At 35.7% G+C, this 20,445-nt stretch overlaps 1 protein-coding gene across 16 annotated transcripts in view; it reads right to left on the bottom strand.

Moving 5' to 3' along the window:
• FOXP2 (forkhead box P2) overlaps positions 1-20,445 on the bottom strand; it is a 405,934-nt gene that overhangs the window by 161,016 nt on the left and 224,473 nt on the right. The window lies entirely within an intron of this gene.

Here is a 20,445-nt window from a genome sequence, read left to right as displayed (position 1 = left end):
GAGGACCTTGCTTATGAGGAAAGACTAAGAGAATTGGGATTGTTCACCCTGGAGAAGTGTTTGGGGTGATTTAACGGCAACCTTCCAGTACTTGAAGAAAGCCTGCAAGAAAGATGGAGAGAAACTATTTATAAGGGCATACAGTTACAAGACAAAGGGAACTGCTTCAAACTGACAATAGGTTTACACTACATACATGGAAGAAATTCTTGGCTGTGAGGATGCTGAGGCACTGGAACAGGTTCTCTAAAGAAGTTGCGGATGCCCCATTTCCTGGAAATGGTCAAGGTTAGGCTGGATGAAGCTTTGAGCAACCTGGTCTGGTGAAAGGTGTTCCTGTCCATGGCAGAAGGGCTGGAACTAGACAATTTCTAAGGTCCCTTCCATCTTAAGCCTCTCTATGATTTGATGTAGCACTTGAATGGTTTTAATGAGTGTTCAACCACAGACAGCATTTAACCAAAGTCATTTCCCAAATCAAGATGAATAAGTCTATTACCACAGTACTGAAGACTGGTTGTCTGCTGTGTTCATTAAATACACGTTGGAGACAACCTGTTTTACCCAAATATTTCCCTGAATCAAATATGACTTAACAAGCTGTGAATAAGCTGTTACCACAATTACTCTGCAATGTGCATTCCAAGAGGGAAAAGCATGACAATCCCCACGATGATCACTGGTAGTTACAGTAAGAAATAAACACTTGGCAGTCTGCCACAAACTGGTAATTGTTTATGTGAACATCTTTGATTTATAGAAAACAGGAGAGCTATCTTAGTCTAGTTTAATATTGGTTCTTACTGTGGCTCATCTGTTAGTAGTGGGAGGATGGGGTGAAATTTGGCTTTTAAGTGAAACTTAGGGAAAAAATCTACCTGAAGATTTAGAAGTGAGGGGTTTGTGTTGTTTATGATTTTTTTGTCTGTTGATTAATTTTTTGTGTGTGGTTTGTTTTTTGGTTGGGTTTTCTTTGTTGTTATGTTTTCCCCTAAATTATACAGATTGGTTATAACTGATTCTTAATTGTCTAATAATTTTTTTACTTCTTATATCCCTCCTCATTCATTTATCTGCTCTGTTCGTGAGTTTTTTCAGCTGTTAAGAATCCAGACTCTAAGTGCATTCTTGCATTTAGTTAAGCCTACATGAGTAATTGATGTGGAGTTCAATAAACATCTGAAAGTTACATTTAAAAGGAGATGACTTTACAGCCGTGGACAACACCTTCCATCTTTTACGTCTACATGTATACAGCAAAACAGAAAGATTGTATATGCCTTAAATAGAATTTATGAACTTTGTCAAGCCGTAAGCTCATACAATATTGAGATTATACATTTTGGTATTTTCTCAAAATATAAAACAGTTGAAACATTTCTGTGAAGATATTATGTAAAATTAAACATTCAATTTCACACAGTATCTTTCTAACATTTCAATATTCAATAACTATTCAGTTGAAAGGGTCTACTTTACTTGTATCAGTAATGGCAATGTAGTAACTGGATCAAAAATTCCTACACAGAAACTGAGATGACATAAACATATACACACAACATGTATTTCACATAATAATGTGAAATAATAATTCAGTCTATTTTGATGTACATATTAAAATTAGCTAGCTTCATAAGAGTCTGCCTAAGGCTCTCTAAAGTTACACTTATAATATTTAGTGTAACACAGCATAGTAAAAATTATATCTACAGCAGCCTCAACCCCTACTTCCTTGGTTGAAACATAAGTGAAACAATTGTAAACTGAGATTAAATTAATCATAAAGTCTTATGACTCCTTTAACTACATTATACAGCCATAATAACACAGGAATAAAATAGTCTTAATATGAAACTCCTTGCTTCTGTGTCTACATCAGACTTGCAATATAATGGGACAGCAGCTTTTTCAGTATTAATACATTGCATTTGTCTTACTTAGGCAGCTGAGTAGAATCTTCTCATAATAATCTAGTTTGTGATTGTTAATTAATAAGTGCCACTTTGCACATTTTCTTCTCTACATTTGAAGCTATTAGCAGTATCACATGACTTATCTGGCCAAAGACAACTACATAAAATAAATGAAACAAAAAATACTGAAATTATGGAAGAATTACTCTCATTTAGGCTATCAAAATTGAAACTGATACACACATTCAACACTCAAACACGTGGTAGAAACCATAATTTTAAACAAATCAATCTTTTTTGTGGCTATCTCACAGAGATATAAGTTTAAAATAGTTACTTTAAGCAGACAAATTATTCTGTTTTTCAACCTCATAGACAAAGAACTATGGAACATTTCTTTAAATATATAACAAATACATTTCTTTAAGTATATAGCAAAGTACTTAAGTAAAATATATTTAGCTGAATATAAAATTATAACAAATGCTGTGATTCAGAGCAGTAGCCAAGTACTAGAAGGCTACTGTTGTCACAAGAAATTGTTTTTATCATACTAGTGTACTGAGGATGCTAACAGAATGTGCTTGAAATTGCAGGACTTTTGGAACAGATTCTTAACAGGAGTGCTTTTTACCTAGTATTTTTATTCTGTTTATTTGGATTTACCTTGGAAATACTGCACTAGTGTCTGCATCACAGGCATTTGCTATTGCTGCCTTCTTGCAAATGACAAAGACTTAAAGAATGCTTAGTAAACACTTAGCTTAACATTTCTGGTCACTGATTGGTAACTGCTATGAACCAACAAATTGCATAATGCCAACCCTGTCCAAGTCACTACAATACCAGAAGGCTCAGCACACAGACTTCTGAAAATCACAAATATTTGGAGGGAAAACTATGAAGTTGAGCTTAACTTGTCAGCTTTATTTCTCTTGAAGACTATGACAGAGGAACATGACAGATTTTTAACCATGGGATTTTAGCAAGACCACGTTCCCAAGACATTTGAAGACATTCAATCAGAAATTTATAGTGATGCTTGGGTCATATTCAGTACAAATAGCATTGACCACAATTGCTACAGTCTGGGATAAATATGCTCACATATTTTTGTACAAATACTTATTGGCTGAAGTTTCTGGCACAACATTTTTTTTTCTGAAGAGTTTACTTAATTTAGGTTTACTGAGATACTCTCATCAATATGATCACAGCTAGAACTGCTCTTTTCAAGAATTAAGCCATAGATGTGTTAATCAAATTTAGACAAGCATAGTTAGCACAAGTCAGGAATCTCACCTGGGCTTGGGAAAAGTAAAACCACGTCTCTGTATCTCCAGATAACATGCTGATTCACTTTTGCTATCAACCAGATACAGACTGACCTACAAACTAAGTTGACTTCTGAAATCTAATCCTAGCTCTACCCTAAACTGCCTTTGTTAATCAAGTCTTACACAAAAGGGTCATATAATTTATTAGAATTACTGTGTATGATGCAATACCATGTTTATTAATAAAAGCAAAACAAACAATTTTCCAGTCCTGCCTATCCATGAGGAACAGCACATTATGGTAAAAATATATATTAGCCATGGAATTTTATGTATCACTTCTGAATTATCATTGCACACCAAAAACTTCTACTATGTAGGAATTATGGCATAATACAAAGGAGAATCTGAAACTGATTGTGAAGTCTGGATCATGTTACAATGCTAAAAAACTCAAACACAGAGTTACTCTTAAGAGAGATTTCATTTTTCTCGAGAGAAATGTTGACAAAATGCAGCCTTTTGGTAAGAGCACAGGAGTTTCCTGGGACCCTGTGCTGCAGTTATGCTGAAGTCATGAGAATCACTTTGCCTGTTTTGCCTGGATAAAACAGCTCAGCAACTAAAACTTGATTAACTAAAAACCAATCAATGAAAAAATAATAACTAAATATTAATTAACTAAAAACCAATACTAACAAGCCGTTTCTGCAAATGTATCTAGAACACTAATTTTAAATGCAGGTGCCTAAACCTAGAGCACCCAAACAAGAGACTTAAAAAGTGCTGAGAAGATAGAAAGCCCTTTAAAATCAATAGAGTCTATTCATCCCTGAATAAAATTGATTCGCATAACCCAAGCAGCTGGAATGAAGCATAAATCATTCCTACTGAAATAGCCACAGATTGCCTCAACAAAATGGTAACACAGAACTGGATACCAGGAAGAGAATCACAGAATCACAGAACAAGCTGAGCTGGAAGGCAACCACGAGGATCACTGAGTCCAGCTTGTGGCGCTGCGCTGGACCATCCCCAAGAGTCACACCATGTGCCAAGAACCTTTCTCCAAACCACCTGTCAGGCAGGTGCTGTGACCCCTTCCCTGGGGAACCTGTTCCAGTGCTCAACCTCCTTCTGGGTGAAGAACCTTTTAGCAATACCCAACCTGTATCTCCCCTGACGCAACTTCAGGCCATTCCCTTGGGTGCTGTCACTGGTCACCACAGGGAAGGGTTCAGTGCCTGCCCCTCCTGTTCCCCTCATGAGGAATTTGTAACTGCAATGAGGTCTCCCCTCAGTCTCCTCTTCTCAAGGCAGAACAGACCAAGTGACCTCAGCCTCTCCTCACACGGCTTCCCCTCAGGGCCCTTCACCATCTTCACTGCCCTCTTTAGATGCTCCTGAATAGTTTAATACGGGCAGATACCAATTTATCTGATCAACAATCACAATGTGGAACCATGCAGATGAACACAGCACTACAAAAATACAACGCTGCTGACTTCCTCTAAGTTACTTTTTTGTTTGCTCATTCCTACAGCAGTGTTTCTTTGAATCACCTGGCAATGCCAGGTATTTGTTTTGCAAGGCCTTAGAGTATATATGTATTTGCTGTAGCAACAAGATGTACTGATTTTTTAAAGGAATATTACACAACTTTTTAAAAATCCTCCAATTCTGTTAATGGGCAGAAATGTTCCTTTTACTTTGAAAATAAACCTGTAACACAAAATGTTCCAGCATTCATATTACGAGATAATGGCACTAAGGAAGACTGTAAAATATGCCAATCTTACTTTTTTTATTTTCAGCTGTAATATAAAAAAAAAAAGGCACGAATTCATCCTTCCAAGGATTTTAAGGTAATTTTAATCTAGAAATAAACTTGATATCTTCTCAGACAGGGGGTATTTTTCTAAAATTGGACAATATATTTCATTTCAACTTTGTTACTGGCTGCTTATTTCACTAATATTTCTGACTTAAAAACATGGATAAACTAACAATCAGTGCTTCCAAACCAAGTAGTCTGCTAATGAAAACCAGGGAATATTTATCCATGAAAAAATTACTAGCTCAGAGTATGATAAAATTGGAACAATCACTGCTTTAACTGGGAAAAACTCCAGAGTATGAAACATAAGGAAGTATTAACTCTTTTTTTTGTCCTTTAAGTTACACTATCAGATTGTCTTCCAGTTTGTGAACTTTAGTTTGAAAATAAAGCAAAACAAACATTTTTCCAATCCTGCCTATCAACGAGCCACAGCACATCAGGGTAGAAAAATATAACTAGCCAGGGAATTTTATGTTTCACTTCTGAATTATCATTACTTCCTAAAAACTTATTCTATGTAGGAATTACGGTGTAATGCAAAGTGGAATCTGAAACAGATTGTGAAGTATCTTATTTACACCAGACTGGATCTATGTGCCTGTTTGCTGTCTTCTTATATAAGTCATTTAAATAAAATTAATTTCTTACTGTTTTATAACCCTTCAGAAAATTGTTACTAAAAAAAGAAAAATCTCAAAACCTCAAGAATATTGAGTCATGATTTTAAAACCTTGATTCATTGCACATGTTCAACTTCTGCAGTATAAAAATTCATATTTAGAATAAGTAAGTTGGCAAACAGTAACATTCTGCAAAATGGAGATAAACAGCATGAATTCTCCAGACTAATGAATAAATATTGAAGTTACTGAAAAATGTCACATTACAGAATAATTTGGATAAGAAACAAAAACTACCTGGATCTAAATTATGCCCCTGCAAAGAAAGTTGCACACCGCTCTGTCTCACATTAATGACCTAAGATTCTGCCTTCAGAAGTACTGAGCACTTCACCTTCCTTGGGTTTTGAAAACTCTCAATATTTGGAAGAGGAAACTTACTTAATGCACTTGCTCAGGTTTTTATATGATCACCTCAGATAAGATTATTTCAACTCCCTATTCTACCCCATCCAATACCGTAAAGAACCTCCACCTGCAAAGTTTGAGAAAAAAAGTCTCAACCACTTCTTACATACTTTACTTACATGCCAAAGACCCCAATTATTTACATTAATGCTTTTCTATCTATATTTCATTATTGCTTTTCTATCTTTACTTCCTATCTATACTTTTATAGCTCTGCAAACCATTATTCATGCACTGCTACTAAGTGAATCATGGCTATGAACCTAAGTTTCCAGGCCCATCTTCATTATTTATAAAAATTAACTAAATACACTTCCAGGATGTGGCAAAATACAGTAACTTTGGCTTTACCTATTTAATGCCATTGACTTCAGAAGCTGTGTGCTAGGCTGACAAACCAAAACCTTCTGAAGTCTGGAGCTCGAAATTAATACATGACTATCACATCAATACAGTATCATAACAGATGTCAGAAGAAAGTTTTCTCCATTACTGAAGTTAGAATACTGCATCTATGTATTTACCACATCTTGCAGTTGTTGCTCATTAGTTGTTCAGTGCCACATTTTCATAATCTTCAGAGATCGGATAATTTTATCAATTCAGAGATAACTTCTAATTCTGTCTTCTGCAAATTCTTTTTCCATGTTCCTGTAAATCTCTTATTTTGTCTCTGCCTACTCCTTTGTCTTTTATGCATTGCCTTTCCTTTAGCAACTCCTATAGCCAGTCCTCATGATTTGGGGGTTGTTATGTATGGGTTGCTATGTATGGGTTCTGATACTCTGCTATTTAAAAACAGTTAAAGCTTAAAAATGCAACTACCATTTCTGTGTATAACCTCTCTTTTTCCTGTTGCAGCTACCAAAGTGGTAATCACATATTTAATACTGGCAAAGATATCACAATTGAGTTTCAGAATTGGCCTATTCTTCAAATTGCTCATCCTCACGAAACACAAAGGTAAACTCTAATTTTCATTCCCATCCCACCAGCTAGCCCTGTAGCTTTACACCCTAAAGATCACCATACATAAAAATGCATCAAAATAACAATTTTCAGCAGCCTGTTAGAGATAGGCTGCTTAAGTAGGAATAGAAGTTCATAACATCTCTATTTTGCTGCTATGCTCTTGACACCTAACATTTTGTGTTCTGAGGAATACCATAAAATGAGATAACAGCGAGAAATACACTTTATACAGCAATCAGAAAAGCAGTGGAATTCCAAAATGTTCATTCCCAGATACTGACTTACATTTTCCCTTTTCATATTCGTTATTAGTCTTTGTTGCTCAAAATACTGAAATCAGAGTTTTCAGTAAATAATGGAATGAAAGCAGAACAGTATTTTATTTTTGTTAATACTGTTTGCAATATAGATTCCTCTACACTTCATTATTCTCAATAAACTTTTTTCCATTTTTTCCTTATTTTCTGCCTTCCAAATCCCCTGCAACTACAATTCCCTACTTCCTGAGCATTTGTCTTTTTTATCCTGTATATGCAGTGTTCTACCAACACTGTTCTTTCATCAAAATTTACTGTGTTGTTCAGGACTTTAAGCCTTAAAAATATATCTTTTTTTCCCAGTTCTTTCCTGAACTCCTCTTGTCTCCGTCATTCCCTTCTCTCAAGTCAATAAAGACTGGCAGTTAATTATTTTTAAATTCAGAATTGCCTATGCACATAAACATGCAGCACAAGCCCATCGATAAGGAAAACAAAATTATGAGCATTATTTTTAAAATCAAAATATCATTTCCTACCAATCTGCAGTGTAAATCTTGCAGCACTTTCCTGCATCAAAGCCTATGTGATGCAAGCAGTACTGCTCTTCATCCCGGTCCAAAGGAACACAATAAAGCTGCTTCTGTCAGAAATGGAAAAAACCATTTCCCATATAACTTCACTTTTTAAAAGCTACACTCCTTGCATCCCTCAGTCCTTCCTATGCATGATGCTGGGACACAGAAGAGCTGAGTGAACACTTCCTCCTCCCCTCAGGGCACTTGAGAAGCAATTTACTGGCTCCCTTTTATTAATCCACATTTCCTAGATGCATATTTAGGAACCCTACTGTGATGTGGGTTTAAAAGCTGGTTTAAAACTTATCAGTGTAACTTTGTCACTACTCTCCCTTCTTCACCCCTACCCAAATTGATTGAACAAAAATGGAAAACAAACTGTCTCTAGCAGTATTGCCACATTGAGCAACTCTTTTAAAAGGTTTTGGGCCAAACCCTTTTGGTCACTGGTGTGTCAAAATAAGACATATTTACAAAATCTACCTTTATATAAAAAAGTTCAAAACCTTCACCACTATTGTTCTGGGGTTTTTTTCTTAATGATTATGTAGCACATTACATAATTTGACTCAAAATACCTGCCCAGGCAGGTATAGTGCCCAAGCTTTGATGTGCCCAAAGACAAAGTGAAGCTGTAAAAATTTATCCATTCAGCTCACAGAGCTCAAGGAGAGCCTCTGAAACTGCCCTCATCCACTGTGCCTTAAAATAAAACCTGTCTTACTATAAGCATACCAGAGTAAGTTTTAAAACTATTCCATTTTTGTCTTCTCTGTGTATATATAAACATCTCATTTTGCACATACATTAATTTTCTTATGGATTGTGGTGCTAAAAGCCAATGATGAAAACACCAAAAATACTAAAACATTTCTTATTGAAATACAGAAGCATCAGAACTCTCTTTAAAGAATGAAAGGAAAAAGAAAAAACGTGAAAAAATGCTTTCAGTATGAGAATATTACTTATAAAATTGCTGTTATTACAAGAATAATATTCATAAAATTCAATCCCAAACCACATATGCTGCTGTAAACCACATATCTTTTGTGTGCTTTATAGCATCCGAGAGTTCTGGACATACAACTGTTAAGAAAGAAGCTGTACACAATACCAATGTATTCTCACGACTTCCTTTACCATGTAAAGCTGCTCCCAAACAGATCATTTTACTGATGCACATTACAGAAAGCATCTTTCATTGGAAACACTTCAAACAAGGAAAATACCACAAGAGAGAAGGCTACTGCCTCATACATTGCAGGGATATGACCTCTTGACCGCAAGTTTTTTGTATGTGTATTACAAAAGGCTCTTGACACCTGTCATTTTCAGAGATAATAATTTTTAAAAAAAACACCATATAATAGTGTTTGAGCTGAAACAGGTGAAATCAGATGCAGTGTAGTACACTACAGCTATTAATTTTAACCTTTTTCCCCCTTTCTATCAGTTTTAATTTTGGCTTATTACAAATTCCTACAGATAGCAGAGCTGTTGTATTAAAATTCACCTCTTTTTTGAGTGACTTCAGAGCAGAAATGTTACTTTAATTTTAATTTTAGTTTCATGAGAAACTTCCATAAATTTGATATGCACAGCCAACTAAAATTGCCTTGTAATTGATTTCTACAACTTCATAAGATGGACTTCATACAACTTCAGTATAGGCATTGCTGGTGGAAGGATTTCCCAGAATTTATGCAGGACTATACAGTCCCTAAAAATAATGCATAATAAAAATTATCGTCCAATAATTGTTTAATTACTTGAATTATTTAAATACTTGAAACATGAAAGTTTTCCTTTGTTTTGTTTTCATTTTGTATTGTAAACATTTCTTTTTGTTTATGCCTCACACATTAAAGCCTCTTGGTATGAATGAGCATGTCAGTAACATATGCCTTTCTACGCTATCATTTCAGTTTGAATTTTACCACCTCAGCTTTGTTGCTGCAGTGTTTTGTGTCTCGAAAACACCAACTGAGCGCCTGATAACTCCTCCATATGGGAAGCATGGAGGACAAGCAACCTACACGGCATCAGTCCCGAGAGGATTCTACATCCAAATTACTACAGGTTGTTCAAATTATGAGAGATCATACATCTGAGAGGCATTACAGTATCATGGCTGCATGACATAAAGTTTTACACTGATTTGCACAGCTCCTGTGACAATGTTCACAGCTTCTACCACAGAGGCATTAACCTCATGCAGGCAAAGAACCACAGTAATAAACCATGCAGTGCTGAAGAATGGCAACTTCAAAATAAACTTAATTCACTGTCACATATACACTGTGATTGTAAATGCTTTTAAAGGTATATTGCACTAAATGTATTTTGGCAAATGCATTATTGACATAATGTCTATTTCTTAATAAACTGAGTATGTTTTCCTGGGAAAAACAAGGTATCACTGGGAGGAGGCAGGGAATACTGCAAGACTGCAATAATGACAAAGCACTTCACAAAACATGATCCAGGCCATACATTTTTCCTTCCTCATTCCATCCCGTCCCTTGTAAGGAGGAAATGCCTAGAAGGTCCTTCTTCCCAGTCGGCTGCTGACTGCCCAAATCTGTTCCATCCTCCAGCCTCCCCCACGCTGCAGCTGCTTCTCTTCAGATCTTTTATCTTTGCCCAAGCCCTAAAGCTCTTCTTCCCGTTAGGTCACCTCCCACCAACACACCACCCAGCAACTGGTCCCCTCACCTTGCCTTAACTTCCCGGAGTGCTTACAGACACTGAGGTCACAGCTGATAGGCACAGCCAGTCCCCAGCCCTGCCCTGGAGCTGAACGAGTCAGTGGGACCTGCTGGTGGGTGAGATGTGCCAGGGTAGCTCGCTGCTCCTCAGGCTCCCCGTGCTCGGTGCCTGGAGGCACTGCCGCAGGGGAATCTGTGCAGGAGCCACTGCTCACCTCCTGCAGCTTCAGGCTGACCGTCCTCTCTGCTAGGAAATAATCTCTTGGGGTTTGTTGGCCCAATGGCAAACCAAAGGAACACAGGACAGGCCATGTTACCAACTGCCTGCAAGATCATGGAAGTCTACTTCCCTCTGATGGCTGGGGGAGCTGACTCCTTGAGGCACCCATGGCCTTGCAAAATATCTAAGAGATGGCTTTAAAAATACCTCAAATGTCACTTTGCACTGCTTCATGACCTAGAAACCAGACAAACCTCAGAAATGAGGACTCATTTGTTACACCAAAATGACAGAGCAAATATAAACAGGTTTTCCATTTTAGGAGGCAAACAAACCCATCCTTCTAAAGAGGTTTGAAGCAGTTCCCAGACAATTCTGTTACCTATCCAACTTACTGTTTGGTTTAGACTTTTTGTTTTGCTTTGGATTGGTTTGGGTTTTTTTGTCTTTTTTGTTTTTATTTTTTTTAATTGATAAACTAATAGTGCTTCACATTCACTGAAAAACGTGGAGGGCAGAATCAATTCTTGTTCATAATAATTTATTTGTGTCAGGTAAAGATAATGTACTTTTAAAGATTTTTTATATATTTATCAAAAGCAGTGGGGGTGGGGAGGAAGCTCCAAAAGGGTTGTTCTGGTCCCTTGACTATCAATTTTATATTTTTTGTCTTATTTGGTCATGTAACACAATTGACTGATTTAAATAAAATTATTTAAATCATCAGTTTTCATGACAACTTATATAGGAGTGCAGGACCCCTTGATTTAAATAGTAGATTTTAAATCTTGTTTTGGATTTGCCTAAGCAGAAGTTCTTTGTCACTGACTCAATGTATGATTAGGCTAGGTTTCTGCTCAATAAAACAGGAGCTCTCACATTAAATTAGTTCTTTCATTTTGCTATTACAAAATGCACATTTTAAATCCTATTTTTTCACCTTTAATGAATTTGAATAAATTTTTTCTTTAGAAAATAATATTGCTGTATTTTTTATCTTTCTACATTTCATTAAAATAGAAAATAGAATTAGATTCAAAACAGCATTTAAAAACTATTCTGTGTTTATTAGATTATTAAAGTATCTAAAGTTCAGTCACTTATTATACAAGGACTATTTTATTCTAGTATGTAAACTGGTTGATAGTTTCTGGGAAGCACAGGGTGCTTTTCTAAAGTGGCTAACACTACATACAGAAATATCCTCCAACATTTTCTAAAATGAAGAATATAGCCAGAAAAAAATCTGGAAAAGGAAAACAATTTGGATTGACCATTGGTTTTTTCAGCCTTGATTTAACATGTACACTGAGGAACAACAGAAACATGTTCCTGTGAAGCATGCATATATTTCTGCAGTGAAAAACAGGTAACTACTAGCATTCACTCTAATTAAAAGCATTTTGATGATAGACACTTAAATGGATGACAAGGCAACATTTTCACAAAGAATGACTAAATTCAGAAATGTAACATGTCTTGCTTTGATTCTGACAGCAATTAAAAAAAGCCTAAGCCTTTTTTTCATTGAAATTTGAAGATAATTCACTGATGCAACAGGTCTGTTTTATCTATTTTAATTCTTTTAATGGGCTGCAGTAGATTTTGGTCGATGTAAGTATTTTCACACTTTAAATGTTAAACTTAAGCTGAAATATTTGTAAAAGAGATCCATTCTAATGTAAATAACTTAAATCAGAATTTTAGAGGTATACATTTTTTCCATTGATATTAGTTCAGATCCAACTCACCTTGAAGTCTGGATAGTTAAAGCTTGAGATATGTTGAAGGTTATATCTTTAAAGAATGCTGTGGCATTGAATGGTAATATTTTTAATCATCCTACTGTTTTGTAACACAGAAGAAGTACAGCATGCAAAAATATAAATTTTACCAACAAGTTTAATTAACTATGCTAAGTCTAGTAACCCTTAAGTAAACTACTTAAGTAATTAAGGATGTCAGGATGAGGGCAAAAAATTGAAAGAAGTTAACTGTTGCTTGGACATTTGAAGCAACATTGCTACATGTTAAAAATAACATTTGTCTTCAGTATGAGCTTGTAATTTTTTGTCTGCAAAAAAGGATCCTTAAATTATATATTTCAGAAATACACAGGCTTTTATTCCTTGACTCCTGTTAAGTTATTACCTTTACGTCAGTTAAGCTCTTTAAGTATATGCTTATTTTTAGAAACGCATTACACATTGTCTATTAAACACAGAAGCTAAACATGTGCTTATGTCCTCTTCAATTAAGTAGGCTTGCTCCCTAAAGCACTTTCAATGTAAATTTATTGTGTTAAATTTATGTTTTTCTTGTTTCTACTGTTATGCATCTCCTACTGTTTCTGCTGTATGGCACAGTTCCAAATGTGTTATAATATTTAGTGTTAGCTGGCACTAGCTACCCAACTCTAATCTTAGAGATTACTGGCCAAACACAAAACAAATCCATGGTGCCAAGGTGTTTATCTTAAACATATTATTACTTTCATTTTTCACAACATTAGATATAACTGAATGCTTAAAAAATTGACAATGAAATTTTTAAGATCTGGGAGCATTGTTCATAGCTTTTTTATGCAAGTACTTCACATAATCTGTATCATAGACTTTAAATAACACAAATTAAAATTTTGCATTCAGTATACATTTCTCAACTTGATAGAATTTGGCTTTGCTTGTCTTGCATTTCTCAGAGTTCTACCACAACAGAAATCACACAGAATATGCTTTCTAAACTATATTTTATGATATAGAAGTTGATTGAGTTAGGTTTTAAAAATAAGGGAGTTTAGGCTAGGCATTATGATCAAATTTGAGCAAGAATGATTTTATTCTCAGTCTCCTACATTTAATTGATCCCTCTTGGTTCATTTAGAGTAATAAGGAATGGAGGCATGTTAACACACCGTTTTTTTGCAGATAATTTGGTAAGTGCAGTATCTGTACCATGCTGAAAAACAAGATGCTTTCTCCTTCTGTGAAGAGCCCAGCAGCTGCAGTGAGAAAGGTGCCGGTGGTCAGAGGGGGACAAAAGAACAAGACAAGCATCAACAGGAATGAAGGCTGGAAATGGGGAAGATGGGGCTGTAAAAACAGTGTTTCAAAAGGGATGAATGGGTGGGGGCTGTAAAGAAGTGGGGAGAGTCATTTGAGAGAGAATGTGATGTAATGTGAAAGAGATCCAAGAAATGGAACAGAGACACAGCATCATCTGTGGGAATGACGGCCCTGGACGCATCACAGACCACCAAAGGCTGCCAGGCTTACAAGTGTGGATGCTCCCAACGCAATGCTCTTCTGTTTCAAGGGATCCAGAGCTTCTTAACCTTCAGTTTCCACTCCAAAATCCATCTTCCTTCTCTGGTCTCTGTCTAGTTGAGGATCCAGTACAATTCACAGCTCCTAGTCTTTTCCAATGCCCCACTCCTGCCTTCTCTTCTGCTCCCAAATACAGGAACCCTATTCTTTCCCTCTATATAAATTACAGAAAAAAAAATAAAACCCTTAAATTTTCATAACACTAACCTACTAAAACAAATTTAAGAAACATTAATATTGATTGCCACTGAAAGCCATAAGAACATTTTACACACACATGTTTCCTCTGCATTTTCATATTTACCAGGTACGCAGTGAACGCCTTATAGTAACTATCATGTTTGAGTGATTTAACAGAATTTTAAGGAATCATACCAAGTGGAGAGGGATAAGGTAATATACCAAATTACCCATTTTTCTTGGTTTGCTTTGTTACGTGAATGCCTTAGAACATATTCTGTAGAACAGATTCCATGTAATATTTCAGGGTTTGTTCTATCTTTGAAATTTCAAAGGACGTCTGTGAGTATAGCAGCAGGTTTCTAATTCATATATGATCTTAAACTAAAACTTTGAGAAACATATAAGACTGTGAATGGATAAAGGCTAATATTAAATCAATTTCTAAAAGAAAAAAAGTATTTTTTGTGTACCTCATTATTGCATATAATTTAGAAGCAGCCTACCATTTTCCTGATGCTCTCACAAGCAATGATAGAATTGCACCTATTTGCCAAATTATATGAATCCCAAAAGTAACTGTTCTGTGAAGTTTCACCTATTTTTTGTGTACACTTAAAATTCCATAAATGTTTCAATTTACTTAGGATTTTTTGACAAATACTTCAGACATGATTAAAACAATACCTAAACCTCACACAGTTAATATTAATGATGTCTTTACTGCACATCAGTTATTCCAAAGATACAAAATAAGATGCTATGGAGCTATGCTCACTTCTGCAGCATTGCCAGTCACTCTCCTAAAAGTCCAGGCTATGGAGAAAGTAAAGAGCAGCAAATCTTACATGGGTTTTATCCTTCATTTCAGACTGGAATGAAAATTTCCTAACATGATTGCTGTCACGTCAAAACACAGAAGTGAACACGTATGTATTCAGGACACTAGAGATACTTTTTCGTAATGAAAGAAGCAAATGTATTCCTTCTTCCAAAGAATTTCTGCCTCATGATGTGTTAGCTCTTTCATATCTGAAAAGACCTGGGAGACATTGTGATTCAGGACAAATATATACACTCACTTGTAACGTCTCTGCTCTACAACATTAAATAATCACATTCAAATTGTTTTTCCCTTTAGTGTTAGAAATAACAGCTCAAGCATACTGGGGTCCCTACTCCTTTCTTTCCAAGTTCACTATATAAATCAGATGGACAGCATCTTGTGTAAGGCAGTGTTTTACAGTAACCCTGACATCTTTCATGCTACTTTCATTTTGTTTCCTGCATATTTTTTTTTCTTTTTGACCATTACTGTCCTAAAAGAGGACTAACTGAGATAAAGGACTATTAGAAACAATCCATTCATAAATCATGAAAGTTTTCAACAGAACTTTCAGTGTATCTTGTATCTCTGATCCACCAGCACAAGACGTCTGCCTGCATTAATGCTGTCTGTATCAAATCACAGGTTCTATTGCTAACTTTATTTACTTGCAAATCCAAATTGAAGTCTGGGACTGGATGGTTCCTTATGGCCTGTAGGATTTAAGAGAAAGAGAAGATAGGCTGTTCTTTGCAATTTCTCCTCAGAAAACTGATAGCAAAGCCTCAAAGATCAACACAAGATGAACTGTTTCTGTTCCCACAAAACAATCTATAGAAGAATGAAGAAGGGAGCCAAAAGCATAAAATCACTTGAAAAAGCCAACTTTTTAGATAAAAAAAAAACAAAACAAAAAAACCAATAACCAACAGTTTCTGATGCATGTTGGAGGAGCACAGTACAAAATATAGTATGACGCAGGGCACCAAAGGATAGATTGATGCTGCACCTGGAAAAATAACTTGTGAAAGAAAAGCCTTCTTATTTACTAGAAAGCTTTGCTACAATTTTTTGTACTTTAGGATATAGTTAAAAGGATTAATGAAACAAAACACCAAGTTTATTATGTATAGGGTACCTGGAGATATGACATAGAGAGAAGAGCTGTCTTTCTTTCCTTTTTTCATTCTGATAAAAGAATTTCAAAGAAAGAACACTCTTAGATAACAAATTAACTTTACAGGTTGAACACTTTCAAATGTGAAAACTGTCAGTACAGTCGGAAGCACAGTTATACTCCTGCACACTCTGGAGAGAGGCAACTGATGAACCTAAACAAGAAGAACTTTAACAATATAAGTATATAAAAAGACCTTATAGCCTAAAGAGAGCAACAAACAAAAAAAATGCACGGATTCTCCTGGAATCAATCTGTGTACCTTGACAAATATCAACCAGGTCAAATGTTTTGGGCTTGATTTATAACAGTAGCATATTCTAAAATCACATGTACTGCTCATATGCACAGATGTCACACATACACGTTGCAAACCACACACTGACAGGTTGACATTACATCATCCTAAAGACCCAGCTATTTGGACAATTTTGATAAGGTGCATAATGTAGTGAATTTCACAACAAATGCAATAAGAAAGCAGTTACTATGATGTCCACATATAATAGAACACATCTACAATGCACCCACTGCTGTGACTGTGGCACAAACAGACAAACTAACCTAAGTTTTAACTAGGTCAGTCAACACTGCTGGTAGAGACAGACACAGCTCAGGGCAAACTACGAAGTTAAACAGTGCAGGTTAATATGCAGGTGGTGGAGATTTTACTGTGCTCTACAACACTGCAGATACAGCACTAGCAGCACACAGGGATGCTAGTTTGAAGTTAGCCCAGAAAAACCAGCTTCAAAAAGAAGTTACACCTTCTTGACGGTATCCCTTCTAAACAAACCAAAGAAGAAGACAGGCTTTACATCACAACCTACATCTTAAGTCTTAAAAGTGAATTTCTTCCATGGGTCAATCTATTTTGTTGAAGTTCCTACTGAAATGACTTAATATTGCCATATTCAGTCTTTGATTTTGAGCAGACGTATACTCACTTTGATGAAACATGACATGAGGCTGAGCTCCTTGGTTGTGGGTAGCAATTCATCCCTCCTTCTATCCTCAGATTTCTTGGTCACAGTTTAAGAGTACAGATTCCAGTGGCAACATTTGGTCTTTACAAAATTATTATTTACACCTTAGCTAGACAAATATTTTTAGTAAGACTCTCAATGGGATTGGGACTTGCCTGTTAATTCTGTGTCTTAAGACTGCATTTCCAAGGATTTTATACATTCTGACACGCTGTTCTAAGATCAAAACTTCCATCTTCTAAAAAAATGTCCTTTATAAACTAGAACAGCCACAGAGAGATTCACTTTGCTAGAGATGGAAAGATTGGTATGCACAGGCATCAAGCTTGATGGAGAAAAATCCACAGAAACAGAAGTTTGTGAGACCAAGACTGACAGATGAGTAAGGGTAAAGGTGAAGGGAGCACAATGAAAAACCGAACCAACAATGACAGATACAAAGCTAGCAGAAAGGATGAGAGAAAAGAGACCCCATGGAGGAAAAGCCAAGACCAGCAGGTGGAAAAATTCACTGGGAATAAGAAGAGATAATCAGTTTACAGATATAAAAGAAATTCTCAGAGCAATAAAACAAATAATAACTTAGAGGTCAGTACTAGAAGCATCTATGTCCTCTTATTTAAAGCAGCCTACTCTGAGCAATGTTTTATTGCTACTATCCCTTCAAGACAGGACATATTAGTTTGTCTTTTATCTCTAAATCTAACATCAAACTTGAATTATTATAAATGGCAATATGTAAACAATTCATACCATGCAATATCATCATCATAATAAATTCTATTAAGGCTTAAACAGCCCTATGACTGCAAAGACTCTACACAAACTAATGCAAAGTGACTACAAAGTAATTTCAAGCCTAGTAGGCGCACTCAGAAATGTAAAATCCATCTATTCAGATTCTCTTATGTAGAGAAGCTGCCCAATCTAATTCCTACAAATCACACTTAGCTTCAAAAGGATCTTCAGATTGTATTCTGATAGCTTAAAATATTTGCACAGTTGTGTTGGAGAAAAGGTACACGGCATTTGTTTCTTTGACTGGCATACTGTGGGATATTTTAAATTTTCAATACAATTGACTATTTCTTTGTAGATTAGTTTGATGCCCACTGTTCTAAACTGGTGACTCAGTATACTTTCTAAAACTAGTTGCATATTTTGCAGGGCCCTCTTTAGACATTTGCATCCAGGCAAGTTCTGCTTCTTTGTGTTCTATGATCCCTAAAGAAAAGCAAAATTATACTGATTACATTCTCTATGCAGGTAAAAGCAATTATTTATGGAAATAAATACATTAATTAAGACATAAGAAAAAGACATTAAGAAATACCTCTTATACCAAAAACAGTACCTCTTGTATTTTTTGTACCATCAATTTAAAATAAGTATTTCTCCTCTTACACACTACACCAAACTAATTTCACATTAAAATCAATTTATTATTTCATTAAAAAATCATATGTATTTATAAATTCATGTATGTTTGGTTGGGGAACATTTTTGTTTCCTGTAACATCATCTTCCTCATCTTATTCCACCGTGTTGATTAGATGACATATGTTTTTCATAGATTTACACTATATTGGTGTTCTGGTGCTATATCTGTGTTGTCCTCCAGCTCCATTGGTCAAGCTATATGATGGCACTTCCTTCTCATCATTATGAGATTTAGCACCATGAAACTTCATAAGAGGTTAAGCTATGCTCCAGCTTTCTTTAATATTCTTTTTAGTGATCTTACCTTCACTCTTGTCCGCAAAGAAAACATTTAAATCAAATTAATTTCAATAACCTAGATCTTTTGGCACTGCTAATGTTCCTATCCATCGTTTCTGTTTTGGCTAAGGTTATTTAGATCGTTCTTTCACCTAACTGAAAGTGAGAAATGTTTCTCACTGGCAGAGACCCCTCAGATATAACTTTAGAATTATCTCCCTTCAGCTATGTCCTCCATCTATTTGTCTTCATTGCCCATTTTATCATTTTTGACCCTGAACTTTTAGCCCCTTCCCATAATTCTCACATCTGTGAAAGTCCTTACAACTACTTTGAAGTTAATAGACTATGAACCAAGCCTAGAGAAGAGTACTTTGGCCTCAACCCTTTTGAGGGTTTCTTCACAACTTTGTCCTCTCTAGCTTAAAAACTCAGCAGTAAATGCCACATACTCCTCAACCGTGTTCTTGGCTTTTAGGAGACCAAAGCATGCAAAATACACTCATGACTGCATTTATAATGATGATGAAGCAGTATAAGTCTGTCATTATATCCCACTTACATGCACACCTGAGTATTTCAAGGGTTAATTTTATCTATTTATTTTTATTTTTCCATGGACAAAGTCCAGTTCTTCACATAGCTTTTATCTTTCTTTATAATTCAAACTGCTCCTGTCACTCATCTAGTACCTCAGTTTTCTGGTGCTCTTCCATTCCACATTACCAATTCTACCTGCTTCTCAGCTACATGAGCAATTTCATTTTGCCTTGTTTTAAACACTACAGAACAGAAGAAGGATTAATAAATGAGACAGCTGCTTTTCTTACTTCAGCCCTGGCTTTTGGTGTTCTGTTTTATTCCCTATGGCATGATGCTGCCAATAAACTGACCTGTTCAGGCACTGACAGGAGGTCTCCAGGTGGAACAGTTACAAGACCTTCAAAACAGGTAGTAAAGGAGTTCCAGACATTAGACAGACAAGAATCACAGGTCCAGTCAAGAAAAAACAGCATGAGGAGAGCCCATCAAGACTTAGGAAAATGAAATCTCCGTTAAAGAACACTCTTGAAGGTCAGGTACCAGGCATAAAAGTAGCAAATTGGGATAAGAATTAAAATTTTTATCTTTGATTGATTTAATCAAATAGGCTTCATGTAACATTGCTTTTATTTAATGAAACACTTTATGGTGCCACTACAAAAATTAAGTAACAATGACAATTCCATTCTGAGTAAAATTATTTTGTTGCAATTTAAACAATAAAGGCAGTAAAGTTGAACTTCAGAAATCCACTAGAACTCTTCCACACAATGACAAGGACTAATTACTAAATCCTACATGACAACAATAATTCATAAACATGTATTTTCTGACT

Source organism: Zonotrichia leucophrys, chromosome 1A (assembly GCF_028769735.1).
Source record: "Zonotrichia leucophrys gambelii isolate GWCS_2022_RI chromosome 1A, RI_Zleu_2.0, whole genome shotgun sequence".
In the NCBI taxonomy this organism is placed as follows: Eukaryota; Metazoa; Chordata; class Aves; order Passeriformes; family Passerellidae; genus Zonotrichia; species Zonotrichia leucophrys.
This window is presented reverse-complemented; position numbering and strand designations above follow the sequence as displayed.